The 17,549-nt window shown below is 40.1% G+C and overlaps 1 non-coding gene across 1 annotated transcript; it reads right to left on the reverse strand.

The window, feature by feature from the left end:
* Window positions 1–16,925: 16,925 nt before the first annotated feature.
* Window positions 16,926–17,033, reverse strand: LOC130953012 (small nucleolar RNA R71). The gene has a single exon (XR_009075185.1). It is a non-coding gene; the product is annotated as a small nucleolar RNA R71 (small nucleolar RNA).
* Window positions 17,034–17,549: the final 516 nt, after the last annotated feature.

Below are 17,549 nucleotides of genomic sequence, written 5' to 3' on the forward strand. Positions count from 1 at the left end.
TTCCTACTGTCTTCTTCTTCAAGCACGCAAGGCTCCTTCCACGGCAAGCTGTATGTAGGGTTTCACCGTTGTCAATGGCTACCTCCCATCCTCTCAGTGAAAATATTCAACGCGCTCTGTCACAGCACGGCTAATCATCTGTCGGTTCTCAATCAGGTTGGAATAGAATCCAATGATTCTTTTGCGTCTGTCACTAACGCCCAGCCCTCAGGAGTTTGAAGCTCGTCACAGTCATTCAATCCTTGAATCCTACTCATAATACCACAGACAAGGTTTAGACCTTCTGGATTCTCTTAAATGCCGCCATCAATTCTAGCTTATACCACGAAGATTGATGAGCGGATAATTTATACGCTTTTTGGCATTGTTTTTAGTATGTTTCTAGTAGGATTTAGTTAGTTTTTAGTATATTTTTATTAGTTTTTAATTAAAATTCACTTTTCTAGACTTTACTATGAGTTTGTGTGTTTTTCTGTGATTTCAGGTATTTTCTGGCTGAAATTGAGGGACCTGAGCAAAAATCTGATTCAGAGACTGAAAAGGACTGCAGATGCTGTTGGATTCTGACCTCCCTGCACTCGAAGTGGATTTTCTGGAGCTACAGAAGCCCAATTGGCGCGCTCTCAACGGCGTTGGAAAGTAGACATCCTGGGCTTTCCAGCAATATATGATAGTCTATACTTTGCCCAAGATTTGATGGCCCAAACCGGCGTTCAAAGTCACCCTCAGAATTCCCAGCGTTAAACGCCGGAACTGGCACCAAAATGGGAGTTAAACGCCCAAACTGGCACAAAAGCTGGCGTTTAACTCCAAAAGAGTCTCTACACGAAAATGCTTCAATGCTCAGCCCAAGCACACACCAAGTGGGCCCGGAAGTGGATTTTTATGTCATTTACTCATCTCTGTACACCTTAGGCTACTAGTTCTCTATATATAGGACCTTTTACTATTGTATTTTCATCTTGGGACATCTAGTTCTTAGATCAGATCTTGGTCCTTCTGGTTCCCTCTCTGGGGCTGAAGCCAATGATCATTTTTGTTCTTATGTATTTTCAACGGTGGAGTTTCTACACACCATAGATTAAGGTGTGGAGCTCTGCTGTACCTCGAGTATTAATGCAATTACTATTGTTCTTCTATTCAATTCCGCTTGTTCTTGTTCTAAGATATTCATTTGCACCCAAGAACATGATGAATGTGATGATTATGTGACACTCATCATCATTCTCACTTATGAACGAGTGCCTGACAACCACTTCTGTTCTACAAGCAAACAAGGCTTAAATGTTTATCTCTTGGATTCTTTAACCGGAATCTTCGTGGTATAAGCTAGAACTGATGGCGGCATTCAAGAGAATCTGGAAGGTCTAAACCTTGTCTGTGGTATTCTGAGTAGGATTCAATGATTGGATGACTGTGACGAGCTTCAAACTCGCGATTGTGGGGCGTTAGTGACAGACGCAAAAAAATCACTGGATTCTATTCCGACATGATCGAGAACCGACAGCTGGATAGCCGTGCCATGACAGGGTGCGTTGAACATTTCCACTGAGAGGATGGGAGGTAGCCACTGACAACGGTGAAACCCTTGCATACAGCTTGCCATGGAAAGGAGTAAGAAGGATTGGATGAAGACAGTAGGAAAGTAGAGAGACGGAAGGAACACAGCATCTTCATACGCTTATCTGAAATTCCTACCAATGAATTGCATAAGTATCTCTATCTTTATCTTTATGTTTTATTCATCATTCATAACCAATTGAGTTTGCCTGACTAAGATTTACAAGGTGACCATAGCTTGCTTCATACCAACAATCTCTGTGGGATCGACCCTTACTCGCGTAAGGTTTATTACTTGGACGACCCAGTACACTTGCTGGTTAGTTGTGCGAAGTTGTAGTGATCACAATTTCGTCCACCAAGTTTTTGGCGCCGTTGCCGGGGATTGTTGAGTTTGGACAACTGACGGTTCATCTTGTTGCTTAGATTAGGTATTTTTCAGAATTCTTAAGAATGAATTCTAGAGTTTCATGATGATCTGTTGAAGTCTGGCTGGCTGTGAAGCCATGTCTAATTTTATTGGACCGAGGTTTCAACTTATCATCACAAGAGCTTGTTGATTTCTATCAATCTTGCTATTGGAGCAATGATCTGCTAAGGCTTGGCTGGCCATTGGCCATGTCTAGTGTTTTGGACCGGAGCTTTCTTTGAAAGCTTGGCTGGCTATGAAGCCATGTCTAATTCCTGGACCGGAGTCTTAGACTAGCATTGCAATGATTCCTGGGATTCTCATTTAGAATTTTGATATCTTTATTTTCTTTTCCACTTAATTTTCGAAAAAACCAAAAAAAGTTACAAAATCATAAAATCCAAAAATATTTCTTGTTTGAGTCTAGTGTCTCATTTTAAGTTTGGTGTCAATTGCATGTTTCTGTTCTTATTGCATTCATGCATGTGTCTTCATTAATCTTCAAGTTGTTCTTGATGGTTTACTTGTTCTGATCTTTAAAATTCTCTTGACTTGAGTGTTTTTGTGCATTCTCATTTAGTTAGTGTCAGTATTATACAAACTACTAAGTTTGGTGTCTTGCATGCATTGTTATCTGATTTTAGTTGCATTTTGATTATTCCTCATTATTAAAAATCCAAAAATATTTTTAATCTGTGTCTTTTCAAGTCAATAATACAGAGAATTGAAGATTCAGAACATACAGCAGAGAAATTATACAGAAAAAGCTGGGCGTTCAAAACGCCCAGTGAAGAAGGGCAAACTGGCGTTTAAACGCCAGCCAGGGTGCCTGGCTGGGCGTTTAACGCCCAAAAGGGTAGTGATTTGGGCGTTAAACGCCAGAATGTGCACCATTCTGGGCGTTTAATGCCAGGATGGCACAAGAGGGAAGATTCTGTTTTCAAATCAAATTTTTTTAGTTTTTAAAATCTTTTCAAAATCAAATCTTTTTCAAAATCAATTTCTTTCTATTTTCAAGGATACTTGCTAACAATTAGTGATTTGATTCAACAATTCAAGTATGCTGCCTTTTCTGTTGAGAAAGGTTTAATGTTTGAATCATATCTTTTCTTGTTAGCCAAGTCATTAATTTTAAAAATCAAATCTTTCTAAAATGTTTTTCAAATCATATTTTCTCAATCACATCTTTTTAAAACCAATCATATCTTCTTAACCACATCTTTTTCAAAATAGTTTTCAATCAAATCTTTTTAATTTCTAATTTCAAAATCTTTTTCAAAAATCATTTTTTTTACTTAGTTTTCGAAAATTAAATACTATTTTTCAAAATGTTTTTAAAATACTTAATTTTCAAAAACTTATTTCCCTCTTCTCATATCCTTCTATTTATGGACTAACACTATTCCTCAATGAACAATTCGAACTCCATCTCTCTTGATAAGTTCGAATTCTTCTACTTCTGCCTTCTATTTTTCTTTTCCTTTGACATCTCAAGGAATCTCTATACTGTGACATAGAGGATTCCATATTTTCTTGTTCTCTTCTCTTTCATATGAGCAGGAGCAAAGACAAAAGCATTCTTGTTGAGGCTGATCCTGAACCTGAAAGGACCTTGAAGCGAAAGCTAAGAGAAGCTAAGGCACAATTCTCTGTAGAGGACCTAACAGAAATCTTCAAAGAAGAAGAATCCATGGCAGCCGAAAATAACAACAATGTCAACAATGCAAGGAAGGTGCTGGGTGACTTTACTGCACCTACTCCCGACTTTTATGGGAGAAGCATCTCTATCTCTGCCATTGGAGCAAACAACTTTGAGCTTAAGCCTCAATTAGTTTCTCTGATGCAACAGAATTGCAAGTTCCATGGACTTCTATTGGAAGATCCTCATCAGTTTTTAGCTGAGTTCTTGCAAATCTGTGAGATTATCAAGACTAATGGGGTTGACCCTGAGGTCTACAGACTTATGCTATTCCCTTTTGCTGTAAAAGACAGAGCTAGGACATGGTTGGACTCACAACCTAAAGAAAGCCTGAACTCTTGGGAAAAGCTAGTCAATGCCTTCTTGGCAAAGTTCTTTCCACCTCAAAAATTGAGTAAGCTTAGAGTGGAAGTCCAAACCTTCAGACAGAAGGAAGGAGAATCCCTCTATGAAGCTTGGGAAAGATACAAACAATTGATCAGAAAGTGTCCCTCTGACATGCTTTCTGAATGGAGCATCATAGGTATTTTCTATGATGGTCTCTCTGAACTGTCCAAGATGTCTTTGGATAGCTCTGCTGGAGGATCTCTTCATCTGAAGAAGACACCTATAGAAGCTCAAGAACTAATTGAAATGGTTGCAAATAACCAATTCATGTACACTTCTGAAAGGAATCCTGTGAACAATGGGACAAAACAGAAGAAAGGAGTTCTTGAGATTGATACTCTGAATGCCATATTGGCTCAGAACAAAATATAGACTCAGCAAGTCAATTTGATTTCTCAAAGTCTGTCTGGAATGCAAAATGCACCAGGCAGTACTAAGGATGCTTCATCTAAAGAAGAAGCTTATGATCCTGAGAACCCTTCAATGGAAGAGGTGAATTACATGGGAGAACCCTATGGAAACACCTATAATTCTTCATGGAAAAATCATCCAAATTTCTCATGGAAGGATCAACAAAGACCTCAACAAGGTTTCAACAACAATAATGGTGGAAGAAACAGGTTTAGCAATGGCAAGCCTTTTCCATCATCTTCTCAGCAACAGACAGAGAATTCTAAGCAGAACCACTCTGACTTAGCAACCATGGTCTCTGATCTAATCAAAACCACTCAAATTTTCATGACTGAAACAAGGTCCTCCATTAGAAACTTGGAGGCACAAGTGGGTCAGCTGAGCAAGAAAATTACTGAACTCCCTCTTAGTACTCTTCCAAGCAATACAGAAGAAAATCCAAAAGGAGAGTGCAAGGCCATCAACATGGCCGAATATGGAGAGGAGGAAGAGGCAGTGAACACCACTGAGGAAGACCTCAATGGACGTCCACTGGCCTCTACTGAGTTCCCCAATGAGGAACCATGGGAATCTGAGGCTCAAAATGAGACCATAGAGATTCCATTGGACTTACTTCTGCCTTTCATGAGCTCTGATGAGTATTCTTCCTCTGAAGAGGATGAGTATGTCACTGAAGAGCAAGTTGCTAAATACCTTGGAGCAATCATGAAGCTAAATGACAAGTTATTTGGAAATGAGACTTGGGAGAACAAACCTCCTTTGCTCACCAAAGAACTGGAAGACTTGTCTAGGCAGAGATTACCTCAAAAGAGACAGGATCCTGGGAAGTTTTCAATACCTTGTACCATAGGCACCATGACCTTCAAGAAGGCTCTGTGTGACTTAGGGTCAAGTGTAAACCTCATGCCTCTCTCTGTAATGGAGAAGCTAGGGATCTTTGAGGTACAAGCTGCAAGAATCTCACTAGAGATGGCAGACAATTCAAGAAAACAAGCTTATGGACTTGTAGAGGATGTTTTGGTGAAGATTGAAGACCATTACATTCCTGCTGATTTCATAGTTCTAGAGACTGGGAAGTGCATGGATGAATCCATCATCCTTGGCAGACCCTTCCTAGCCACAGCAAAGGCTGTGATTGATGTTGATGGAGGTGAACTAATCATTCAAGTGAATGAAGAATCCTTTGTGTTTAAGGCTCAAGGATACCCCTCTGTCACCATGGAGAGGAAGCATGAAGAGCTTCTCTCAAAACAGAGCCAAACAGAGCCCCCACAGTCAAACTCTAAGTTTGGTGTTGGGAGGCCACAACCAAACTCTAAGTTTGGTGTTGAACCCCCACATTCAAACTCTAAGTTTGGTGTTGGGAGGTTCCAACATTGCTCTGAGCATTTGTGAGGCTCCATGAGAGCCCTCTGTCAAGCTACTGACATTAAAGAAGCGCTTGTTAGGAGGCAACCCAATCTTACTATATTTTATCTATTTCCCTTTGTTATTTTATATTTTTGTAGGTTGATGATCATGAGAAGTCACAAAAACAATTGAAATAGCAAAAACAGAATGAAAAATAGAAAGAAAAATAGCACACCCTGGAGGAAGATGTTGCTGGCGTTTAAACGCCAGTAAGGCTAGCAGTTGGGCGTTTAACGCCCAGTCTGGCACCATTCTGGGCGTTTAACGCCAGAAAGGGGCACCAGACTGGCGTTAAACGCCAGAAAAGGGCAAGAACCTGGCGTTAAACGCCAGAAATGGGCACCAGCCCGGCGTTTAACGCCAAAATTGGCTAAAAACGCAATTTTGCATGCCATTTGGTGCAGGGATGACTTTTCCTTGACACCTCAGGTTCTATGGACCCCACAGGATCCCCACCTACCCCACCACTCTCTCTCTTCTTCACCAATCACCTCAACACCTCTTCCCAAAAAAAAAACCTTCACCTATCCAATCCCATCTTTCTCTCACATCCATCCTTCATAAAACCCCACCTACCTCACCCTTCAAATTCAAACCACTTTCCCTCCCAAACCCACCCATACATGACCGAACCATGAGCCCCCCTCTCCTATATAAACCCTTCTTCACTCCTTCATCTTCACACAACCTAAACACCACTTCTCCCTTTCTTTGGCCGAACACAAAGCCATTCCCTTCTTCCTCATTTCTTCTTCTTCTACTCTCTTCTTTCTTCTTTTGCTCGAGGACGAGCAAACCTTTTAAGTTTGGTGTGGTAAAAGCATTGCTTTTTGTTTTTCCATAACCATTTATGGCATCCAAGGCCGGAGAAACCTCTAGAAAGAGGAAAGGGAAGGCAAAAGCTTCTACCTCCGAGTCATGGGAGGTGGAGAGATTCATCTCAAGGGTGCATCAAGACCACTTCTATGAAGTTGTGGCCTTGAAGAAGGTGATCCCCGAGGTCCCTTTTTCACTCAAAAGAGTGAATATCCGGAGATCCGACATGAGATCCGAAGAAGAGGTTGGGAAGTTCTTACCAACCCCATTCAACAAGTCGGAATCTTAATTGTTCAAGAGTTCTATGCCAATGCATGGATCACCAAGAACCATGATCAAAGTTTGAACCCGGATCCAAAGAATTGGCTTACTATGGTTCGGGGGAAATACTTGGATTTTAGTCCGAAAAATGTAAGGTTGGCATTCAACTTGCCTATGATGCAAGGAGATGAACATCCTTACACTAGAAGGGTCAACTTTGATCAAAGGTTGGACCAAGTCCTCACAGTCATATGTGAAGAGGGCGCCCAATGGAAGAGAGATTCAAGAGGGAAGCCGGTTCAATTAAGAAGGCATGACCTCAAGCCCGTGGCTAGAGGATGGTTGGAGTTTATCCAACGCTCAATCATTCCCACTAGCAACCGGTCTGAAGTTACTCTAGACCGGGCCATCATGATCCATAGCATCATGATTGGAGAGAAAGTAGAAGTTCATGAGGTTATAGCCCAAGAACTCTATAAGGTGGCGGACAAGTCCTCTACCTTAGCAAGGTTAGCCTTTCCTCATCTCATTTGTCACCTCTGTTATTCAGTTGGAGTTGACATAGAGGGAGACATCCTCATTGATGAGGACAAGCCCATCACTAAGAAAAGGATGGAGCAAACAAGAGACCCCTCTCATCATGAGATCCCTGAGATGCCTCAAGGGATGCACTTTCCTCCACAAGACTATTGGGAACAAATTAACACCTCCCTAGGAGAATTGAGTTCCAACATGGGACAACTAAGGGTGGAACACCAAGAACATTCCATCCTCCTCCATGAAATTAGAGAAGATCAAAGAATCATGAGAGAAGAGCAACAAAGACAAGGAAGAGACATTGAGGAGCTCAAGCACTCTATAAGACCTTCAAGAGGAAGAACAAGCCGCCATCACTAAGGTGGACCCGTTCTTTAATCTCCTTGTTCTCTATTTTCCTGTTTTTCGAATTTTTATGCTGATGTTATTCTATGTTTGTGTCTTATGATCATTAGTGTCTTAGTGTCTATGCCTTAAAGCTATGAATGTCCTATGAATCCATCACCTTTCTTAAATGAAAACTATTTTTAATCACAAAAGAACAAGAAGTACAGGATTTCGAATTCATCTTTAAAACTAGCTTAATTAGTTTGATGTGGTGATAATACTTTTTGTTTTCTGAATGTATGCTTGAACAGTGCATATGTCTTTTGAATTTGTTGTTCATGAATGTTAAAATTGTTGGCTCTTGAAAGAATGATGAAAAAGGAGACATGTTACTGAGGATCTGAAAAATCATAAAAATGATTCTTAAAGCAAGAAAAAGCAGTGAATACAAAAAAAAAGAGAAAGGGAGAAAGAGAAAAAGAAAGAAAAAGAAAGAAATGAAGTTGTGATCCAAGGCAAAAAGAGTGTGCTTAAGAACCCTGGACACCTCTAATTGGGGACTCTAGCAAAGCTAAGTCACAATCTGAAAAGGTTCACCCAATTATGAGTCTGTGGCATGTATGTATCCGGTGGTAATACTGGAAGACAGAGTGCTTTGGGCCACGGCCAAGACTCATAAAGTAGCTGTGTTCAAGAAATCATCATACTTAACTAGGAGAATCAATAACACTATCTGGATTCTGAGTTCCTAAAGAAGCCAATCATTCTGAATTTCAAAGGATAAAGTGAGATGCCAAAACTGTTCGGAAGCAAAAAGCTACTAGTCCCGCTCATCTAATTTGGAGCTAAGTTTCATTGACAATTTGGAGTCTATAGTATATTCTCTTCTTTTTATCTTATTTTATTTTCAGTTGCTTGGGGACAAGCAACAATTTAAGTTTGGTGTTGTGATGAGCGGATAATTTATACGCTTTTTGGCATTGTTTTTAGTATGTTTCTAGTAGGATTTAGTTAGTTTTTAGTATATTTTTATTAGTTTTTAATTAAAATTCACTTTTCTGGACTTTACTATGAGTTTGTGTGTTTTTCTGTGATTTCAGGTATTTTCTGGCTGAAATTGAGGGACCTGAGCAAAAATCTGATTCAGAGACTGAAAAGGACTGCAGATGCTGTTGGATTCTGACCTCCCTGCACTCGAAGTGGATTTTCTGGAGCTACAGAAGCCCAATTGGCGCGCTCTCAACGGCGTTGGAAAGTAGACATCCTGGGCTTTCCAGCAATATATGATAGTTCATACTTTTCCCAAGATTTGATGGCCCAAACCGGCGTTCAAAGTCACCCTCAGAATTCCCAGCGTTAAACGCCGGAACTGGCACCAAAATGGGAGTTAAACGCCCAAACTGGCACAAAAGCTGGCGTTTAACTCCAAGAAGAGTCTCTACACGAAAATGCTTCAATGCTCAGCCCAAGCACACACCAAGTGGGCCCGGAAGTGGATTTTTATGTCATTTACTCATCTCTGTACACCTTAGGCTACTAGTTCTCTATATATAGGACCTTTTACTATTGTATTTTCATCTTGGGACATCTAGTTCTTAGATCAGATCTTGGTCCTTCTGGTTCCCTCTCTGGGGCCGAAGCCAATGATCATTTTTGTTCTTATGTATTTTCAACGGTGGAGTTTCTACACACCATAGATTAAGGTGTGGAGCTCTGCTGTACCTCGAGTATTAATGCAATTACTATTGTTCTTCTATTCAATTCCGCTTGTTCTTGTTCTAAGATATTCATTTGCACCCAAGAACATGATGAATGTGATGATTATGTGACACTCATCATCATTCTCACTTATGAACGAGTGCCTGACAACCACTTCTGTTCTACAAGCAAACAAGGCTTAAATGTTTATCTCTTGGATTCTTTAACCGGAATCTTCGTGGTATAAGCTAGAACTGATGGCGGCATTCAAGAGAATCCGGAAGGTCTAAACCTTGTCTGTGGTATTCTGAGTAGGATTCAATGATTGGATGACTGTGACGAGCTTCAAACTCGTGATTGTGGGGCGTTAGTGACAGACGCAAAAGAATCACTGGATTCTATTCCGACATGATCGAGAACCGACAGCTGGATAGCCATACCGTGACAGGGTGCGTTGAACATTTCCACTGAGAGGATGGGAGGTAGCCACTGACAACGGTGAAACCCTTGCATACAGCTTGCCATGGAAAGGAGTAAGAAGGATTGGATGAAGACAGTAGGAAAGCAGAGAGACGGAAGGAACACAGCATCTTCATACGCTTATCTGAAATTCCTACCAATGAATTGCATAAGTATCTCTATCTTTATCTTTATGTTTTATTCATCATTCATAACCAATTGAGTTTGCCTGACTAAGATTTACAAGGTGACCATAGCTTGCTTCATACCAACAATCTCTGTGGGATCGACCCTTACTCGCGTAAGGTTTATTACTTGGACGACCCAATACACTTGTTGGTTAGTTGTGCGAAGTTGTAGTGATCACAATTTCTTCCACCAAAGATTCTGATTAAGGAATCCAAGAGATATCTACTCAATCTAAGGTAGAACGGAGGTGGTTGTCAGGCACACGTTCATAGTTGAGAATGATTATGAGTGTCACGGATCATCACATTCATCAGGTTTAGGAACAAGTGATATATTAGAATGGAAGCAAGCATGATTGAATGAAAAACAGTAGTAATTGCATTAATCCATCAAGACACAGCAGAGCTCCTCACCCCCAACCATGGGGTTTAGAGACTCATGCCGTAGAAGATACAATGAGAATCGTGTAAAGTGTCATGAGGTCGAGATACAATATCAAAAGGTCCTATTAATAGTGAACTAGTAACCTAGGGTATACAGAAATGAGTAAATTACGTAAAAATCCACTTCCGGGGTCCACTTGGTGTGTGCTTGGGCTGAGCATTGAAGCTTCCATGTGTAGAGACTTTTTCTGGAGTTAAACGCCAGCTTTTATGCCAGTTTGGGCGTTTAACTCCAATTTTTGTGCCAGTTCCGGCGTTTAACGCCGGGAATTCTGAAGCTGATTTGTAACGCCGGTTTGGGCCATCAAATCTCGGGCAAAGTATGAACTATTATACATTGCTGGAAAGCCCAGGATGTCTACTTTCTAACGCAATTGAGAGCGCGCCAATTGGGCTTCTGTAGCTCCAGAAAATATACTTCGAGTGCAGGGAGGTCAGAATCCAACAGCATCTGCAGTCCTTTTCAGCCTCTGAATCAGATTTTTGCTCAGGTCCCTCAATTTCAGCCAGAAAATACCTGAAATCACAGAAAAACACACAAACTCATAGTAAAGCCCAGAAAAGTGAATTTTAACTAAAAACTAATAAAAATGTAATAAAAACTAACTAAAATATACTAAAAACATACTAAAAATAATGCCAAAAAGCGTATAAATTATCCGCTCATCACTGCCCAGTCCAATTATACTACTACTGAAAAAGAGCTTCTTGCTATTGTTTTTGCTCTGGATAAATTCCGAGCTTATTTACTTGGTACTAGAGTAGTAGTGTATTCGGACCATGCAGCTTTAAAGTATTTATTAGCTAAAAAGGAGTCCAAACCAAGGCTCAAACGTTGGATACTGCTATTACAAGAATTTGATTTAAAAATAAAGGATAGGAGTGGTAACCAGAATCTAGTGGCAGACCACTTGAGTCGCTTTGAGCACATTAAGGATGATTCTACTCCTATAGATGATAATTTTCCATTTGATAACCTGCAAGCAGTATCTGACGTAGTCCCTTGGTACGCACCTGTAGCTAATTATCTAGTTAGTCGCACATTCCCTCCACACTTTCCTAAGCATCAAAGAGACAAGCTGAAAAGCGAGTCTAAATATTATATATAGGATGACCCATATTTATGGAGATGTGGCGCTGATCAGGTTATTAGACGTTGTGTGCCTCAATCAGAATTCCTGTCCATTTTAGAGGCCTGTCACTCATCTGAGAGTGGAGGACATTTTGGCCCTCAAAGAACAGCTAGAAAGATCGTAGACTGTGGATTCTGGTGGCCTACTCTTTTTAGAGACGCTGCTGAGTTTTGTAAATCTTGTCTCCCATGCCAAAAATTTGGTAATATATCCAGGAGGGATGAGATGCCTCAACAAATTATGCTTTTTTGTGAAATTTTTTATGTTTGGGGCATTGACTTCATGGGTCCGTTTCCAAATTCTAATGGTTATTTTTATATATTGTTAGCTGTGGATTACGTTTCCAAATGGGTGGAAGCAATTTCTACCCGCACTGATGATGCTAACACTGTTGTTTCCTTTGTGAGAAACCATATTATTTGCCGCTTTGGATCACCACGAGCAATCATGAGCGATCAAGGCACCTATTTTTGTAACAGGAGACTCACATGATTAATGAAAAAGCATGGGATAATTCATAAGGTTGCAACAGCATACCATCCTCAGACCAATGGGCAAGCCGAGGTGTCAAACAGAGAGATAAAGCGTATCTTGCAGAAGATAGTCAAACCTCATTGAAAAGACTGGAGCACCAGGCTACAAGATGCACTATGGGCATACAAGACAGCATATAAAACACCCATTGGGATGAGCCCTTTCCGCTTAGTTTATGGAAAAGTTTGTCATCTCCCAGTTGAAGTAGAGCACAGAGCCTTTTGGGCAGTCAAGGAGTGCAACATGGGAATTGAAGAAGCCGGAGCTGAAAGGAAGTTGCAACTACAAGAACTGGAGAGCCTTCGCCTAGAAGCTTATGAGAACTCGAGAATATACAAGGAGAAGATGAAGGCTGTACATGATCAGCACCTCAAGAGAAAAGAGTTCCAGCCTGGGGATTTGGTCCTCCTTTACAAATCTCGACTGAGGCTCATGCCAGACAAGTTAAGATCAAGATGGGAAGGTCCATACAAAGTAGAGAAGGCCGAACTATACGGAGTTTATCACCTAAGCCATCCTTCAAGCTCTGAACTTATCAAAGTTAATGAACAATGTCTGAAGCTGTACCATGGCGAGAAGATGCAGAAAAACAAGGAGCTTGAGATCTTCCTCTTGGAAGATCCCTGATGAGCGGATAATTTGTATACTTTTTGGCATTGTTTTTAGTATGTTTTTGATATGATATAGTTAGTTTTTAGTATATTTTTATTAGTTTTTAATTAAAATTCACTTTTCTGGACTTTACTATGAGTTTGTGTGTTTTTCTGTGATTTCAGGTATTTTCTGGCTGAAATTGAGGGACCTGAGCAAAAATCTGATCCTGAGACCAAAAAGGACTGCAGATGCTGTTGGATTCTGACCTCCCTGCATTCGAAGCGGATTTTCTGGAGCTACAGAAGCCCAATTGGCGCGCTCTCAACGGCGTTGGAAAGTAGACATCCTGGGCTTTCCAGCAATATATAATAGTCCATACTTTGCCCAAGATTTGATGGCCCAAACCGGCGTTCAAAGTCACCTCAAGGAATCCCAGCGTTAAACGCTGGAACTGGCACCCAAATGGGAGTTAAACGCCCAAACTGGCACCAAAGCTGGCGTTTAACTCCAAGAAGAGTCTCTACACGAAATTGCTTCATTGCTCAGCCCAAGCACACACCAAGTGGGCCCGGAAGAGGATTTTTATGTCATTTACTCATTTCTGTACACCCTAGACTACTAGTTTCTTATAAGTAGGACCTTTTACTATTGTATAAAAAGAATCTTTTGATCACTTTTAGATCTCTAGATCATCTTTGGACATTCTAGTTCTTAGATCATTGGGAGGCTGGCCATTCGGCCATGCCTAGACCTTATGCTTATGTATTTTCAACGGTGGAGTTTCTACACACCATAGATTAAGGTGTGGAGCTCTGCTGTACCTCGAGTATTAATGCAATTACTATTGTTCTTTCATTCAAATTCCGCTTGTTCTTTATCCAAGATATCACTTGTTCTTCAACATGATGAAGGTGATGATTGACGCCCATCACCATTCTCACTCATGAACAAAGTGACTGACAACCACTCTTGTTCTACAAGCATTTGAGGCTTGGTGAATATCTCTTGGATTCCTGATTGCACGATGCATGGTTGATCGCCTGACAACCGAGTGCTCGCCTGACAAACGAGCCAACCATTCCGTGAGATCAGAGTCTTCGTGGTATAGGCAAGAACTGATGGCAGCATTCAAGAGAATCCGGAAGGTCTAACCTTGTCTGTGGTATTCTGAGTAGGATTCAATGATTGAATGACTGTGACGTGCTTCAAACCTGTAACCTACTGGGCGTTAGTGACAGACGCAAAAGAGTTATTCTATTCCGGTAGGGGAGGGAACCACACCGGTGATTGGCAGCACTGTGACAGAGTGTGTGCATTAGCTTTCACTGCGAGGATGGGAGGTAGCTGCTGACAACAGTGAGACCCTATACGAGCTTGCCATGGAAAGGAGTAAGAAGGGTTGGATGAAGACAGTAGGAAAGCAGAGAGACGGAAGGGAAGGCATCTTCATGCGCTTATCTGAAGTTCCTACCAATGAATTACATAAGTATCACTATCTTTATCTTTTATGTTATTTTCGTTCATCACCATATATATCTGAGTTTGCCTGACTAAGATTTACAAGATGACCATAGCTTGCTTCAATACTAACAATCTCCGTGGGATCGACCCTTACTCACGTAAGGTTTATTACTTGGACGACCCAGTGCACTTGCTGGTTAGTTGTGCGAAGTTGTGTAATGCCATGGTATTGGGCTACCACGTTTTTGGAGCCATTACCAGGGATTATGAGAGTTGTGAAAAAGTATAGTTCACAATTTCGCGCATCAAGTTTTTGGCGCCGTTGCCGGGGATTGTTCTAGTTTTGAGCAAGCCTTTGGTAACATCAGTGCCAAGATCCGGCAACAACATCAAATTTTTGGTGTTATTGCCCGGGATTGTTCAGGCTGGACAACTGACGGTTCATCTTGTTGCTTAGATTAGGTATTTTTTTCGAAATTCTTGAAGATGAATTCTAGAGTTTCATGATGATTTGTTGAAATCTGGCTGGCTGAGAGGCCATGTCTAATCTGATTGGACCGAGGTTTCAACTTATCACCACAAGAGCTTGTTGATTTCGTATCAATCTTGCTTTTGGAGCAGTGATTTGCTAAGGCTTGGCTGACCTTTGGTCATGTCTAGTGTTTTGGACCGAAGCTTTCTTTGGAAGCTTGGCTGGCTGTGAAGCCATGTCTAATTCCTGGACCGGAGTCTTAGACTAGCATTGCACTGATTCCTGGAATTCTCATTAAGAATTTTGATACCTTCTTTTTCCACTTAATTTTCGAAAAACACAAAAAAAATAAATAAATAAAAAAAATCATAAAATTCAAAAATATTTCTTGTTTGAGTCTAGTGTCTCATCCTAAGTTTGGTGTCAACTGCATGCATTCATATGTCTTAGTGATCTTCAAGATGTTCTTGATGATTCACTTGCTCTGATCTTTGAATTCTATTGACTTGAGTATTTTGTATGTCTCATATGCATTTTCAGTTCATTAGTGTCAGTAGTATACAAACTGCTAAGTTTGGTGTCTTGCATGCATTGTTATTTGATTCTTGTTGTATTTTAATTATTAAAAATCCAAAAATATTTTTAATTTGTGTCTTTTCAAGTCAATGATACAAGGGATTGAAGATTCAGAACACACTGCAGAGGAATTATACAGAAAAAACTGAGCATTCAAAAATGCCCAGTGAAGAAGGCAGACTGGCGTTTAAACGCCAGCCAGGGCACCTGGTTGGGCGTTTAACGCCCAAAAAGGTAGCATTTTGGGCGTTAAACGCCAGAATATATACCATTCTGGGCGTTTAACGCCAGGATGGTGCTAGGGGGAAGATTTTGTTTTCAAAATCAATTTTTTTCAAGTTTTCAAAGTTTTTCAAAACCAAATCTTTTTCAAATCATATCTTCTCAATCAAATGTTTTCAAAATCAATTTCTTTCCTTTTTCAAAGATACTTACTAACAATTAATGATTTGATTGAACATTTTTTGCCTTTTCTATTAAGAAAGGTTTTATGTTTGAATCATATCTTTTCTTGTTAGGCAAGTCATTAATTTTTAAAATCATATCTTTTCAAATTGTTTTCAAATCATATCTTTTAAAATTGTTTTCAAATCACATCTTCTCAATCACATCTTTTTAAAACCATAACTTTTCAATTAGATCTTTTTAACCTCATCTTTTTCAAAATAGTTTTCAATCAAATCTTTTTAATTTCTAATTTCAAAATCTTTTTCAAAAATCACTTGATTTCTTTTTCACTTTCAATTTTCGAAAATTATCAATCAAATTTTCAAAATGTTTTCAAAATCTTTTAACTGAATTTTCGAAAATCCTCTTCCCTCCTTCTCACATCCTTCTATTTATGGAGTACCACTCCTCCTAAATGCACAATTTGAACCTTATCTAATTAAAAGATCGAATTCTTCTTCTCCTTCTTCTTTCTATTTCTCTTTTCCTCTGACACTTCAAGGAATCTCTATACTGTGACATAGAGGATTCCATATTTTCTTTTTCTCTTCTCTTTCATATGAGCAGGAGCAGAGACAAAGGCATTCTTGTTGAAGCTGACCCTGAACCCGAAAGGACCTTGAAGAGAAAGCTAAGAGAAGCCAAAGCACAACTCTCTTTAGAGGACCTGACCGAATTCTTCAAAGAAGAAGAAGACATGGCAGCCGAAAACAACAATAATGCAAACAATGCAAGGAAGGTGCTGGGTGACTTTACTGCACCTACTCCTGATTTTTATGGGAGAAGCATCTCTATCCCTGCCATTGGAGCAAACAACTTTGAGCTTAAGCCTCAATTAGTTTCTCTAATGCAACAGAATTGCAAGTTCCATGGACTTCCAATGGAAGATCCTCATCAGTTTTTAGCTGAATTCTTGCAAATCTGTGACACAGTCAAGACTAATGGGGTTAACCCTGAGGTCTATAGACTGATGCTATTCCCTTTTGCTGTAAGAGACAGAGCTAGAATATGGTTGGATTCTCAACCTAAAGAAAGCCTGGACTCTTGGGAAAAGCTAGTCAATGCCTTCTTGGCAAAGTTCTTTCCACCACAAAGATGGAGTAAGCTTAGAGTGGAAGTCCAAACCTTCAGACAGAAGGATGGAGAATCCCTCTATGAAGCTTGGGAAAGATACAAACAATTAATCAGAAGATGTCCTTCAGACATGCTTTCTGAATGGAGCATCATAGGTATTTTCTATGATGGTCTCTCTGAACTATCTAAGATGTCCTTGGATAGCTCTGCTGGAGGATCTCTTCATCTGAAGAAGACGCCTGCAGAAGCTCAAGAACTAATTGAGATGGTTGCAAATAACCAATTCATGTACACTTCTGAAAGGAATCCTGTGAACAATGGGACTAGTCAGAAGAAAGGAGTTCTTGAGATTGACACTCTGAACGCCATTTTGGCTCAGAATAAAATATTGACTCAACAAGTCAATTTGATTTCTCAAAGTCTGTCTGGAATGCAAAATGCACCAAACAGTACTAAGGATGCTTCATCTGAGGAAGAAGCTTATGATCCTGAGAACCCTTCCATGGAAGAGGTGAATTACCTAGGAGAACCCTATGGAAATACCTACAATTCTTCATGGAGAAATCACCCAAATCTCTCATGGAAGAATCAAGAGAGACCTCAACAAGGTTTCAATAACAATAATGGTGGAAGAAACAGGTTTAGCAATGGC

This window comes from Arachis stenosperma, chromosome 9 (genome assembly GCF_014773155.1).
Source record: "Arachis stenosperma cultivar V10309 chromosome 9, arast.V10309.gnm1.PFL2, whole genome shotgun sequence".
NCBI classification, from domain to species: domain Eukaryota; kingdom Viridiplantae; phylum Streptophyta; class Magnoliopsida; order Fabales; family Fabaceae; genus Arachis; species Arachis stenosperma.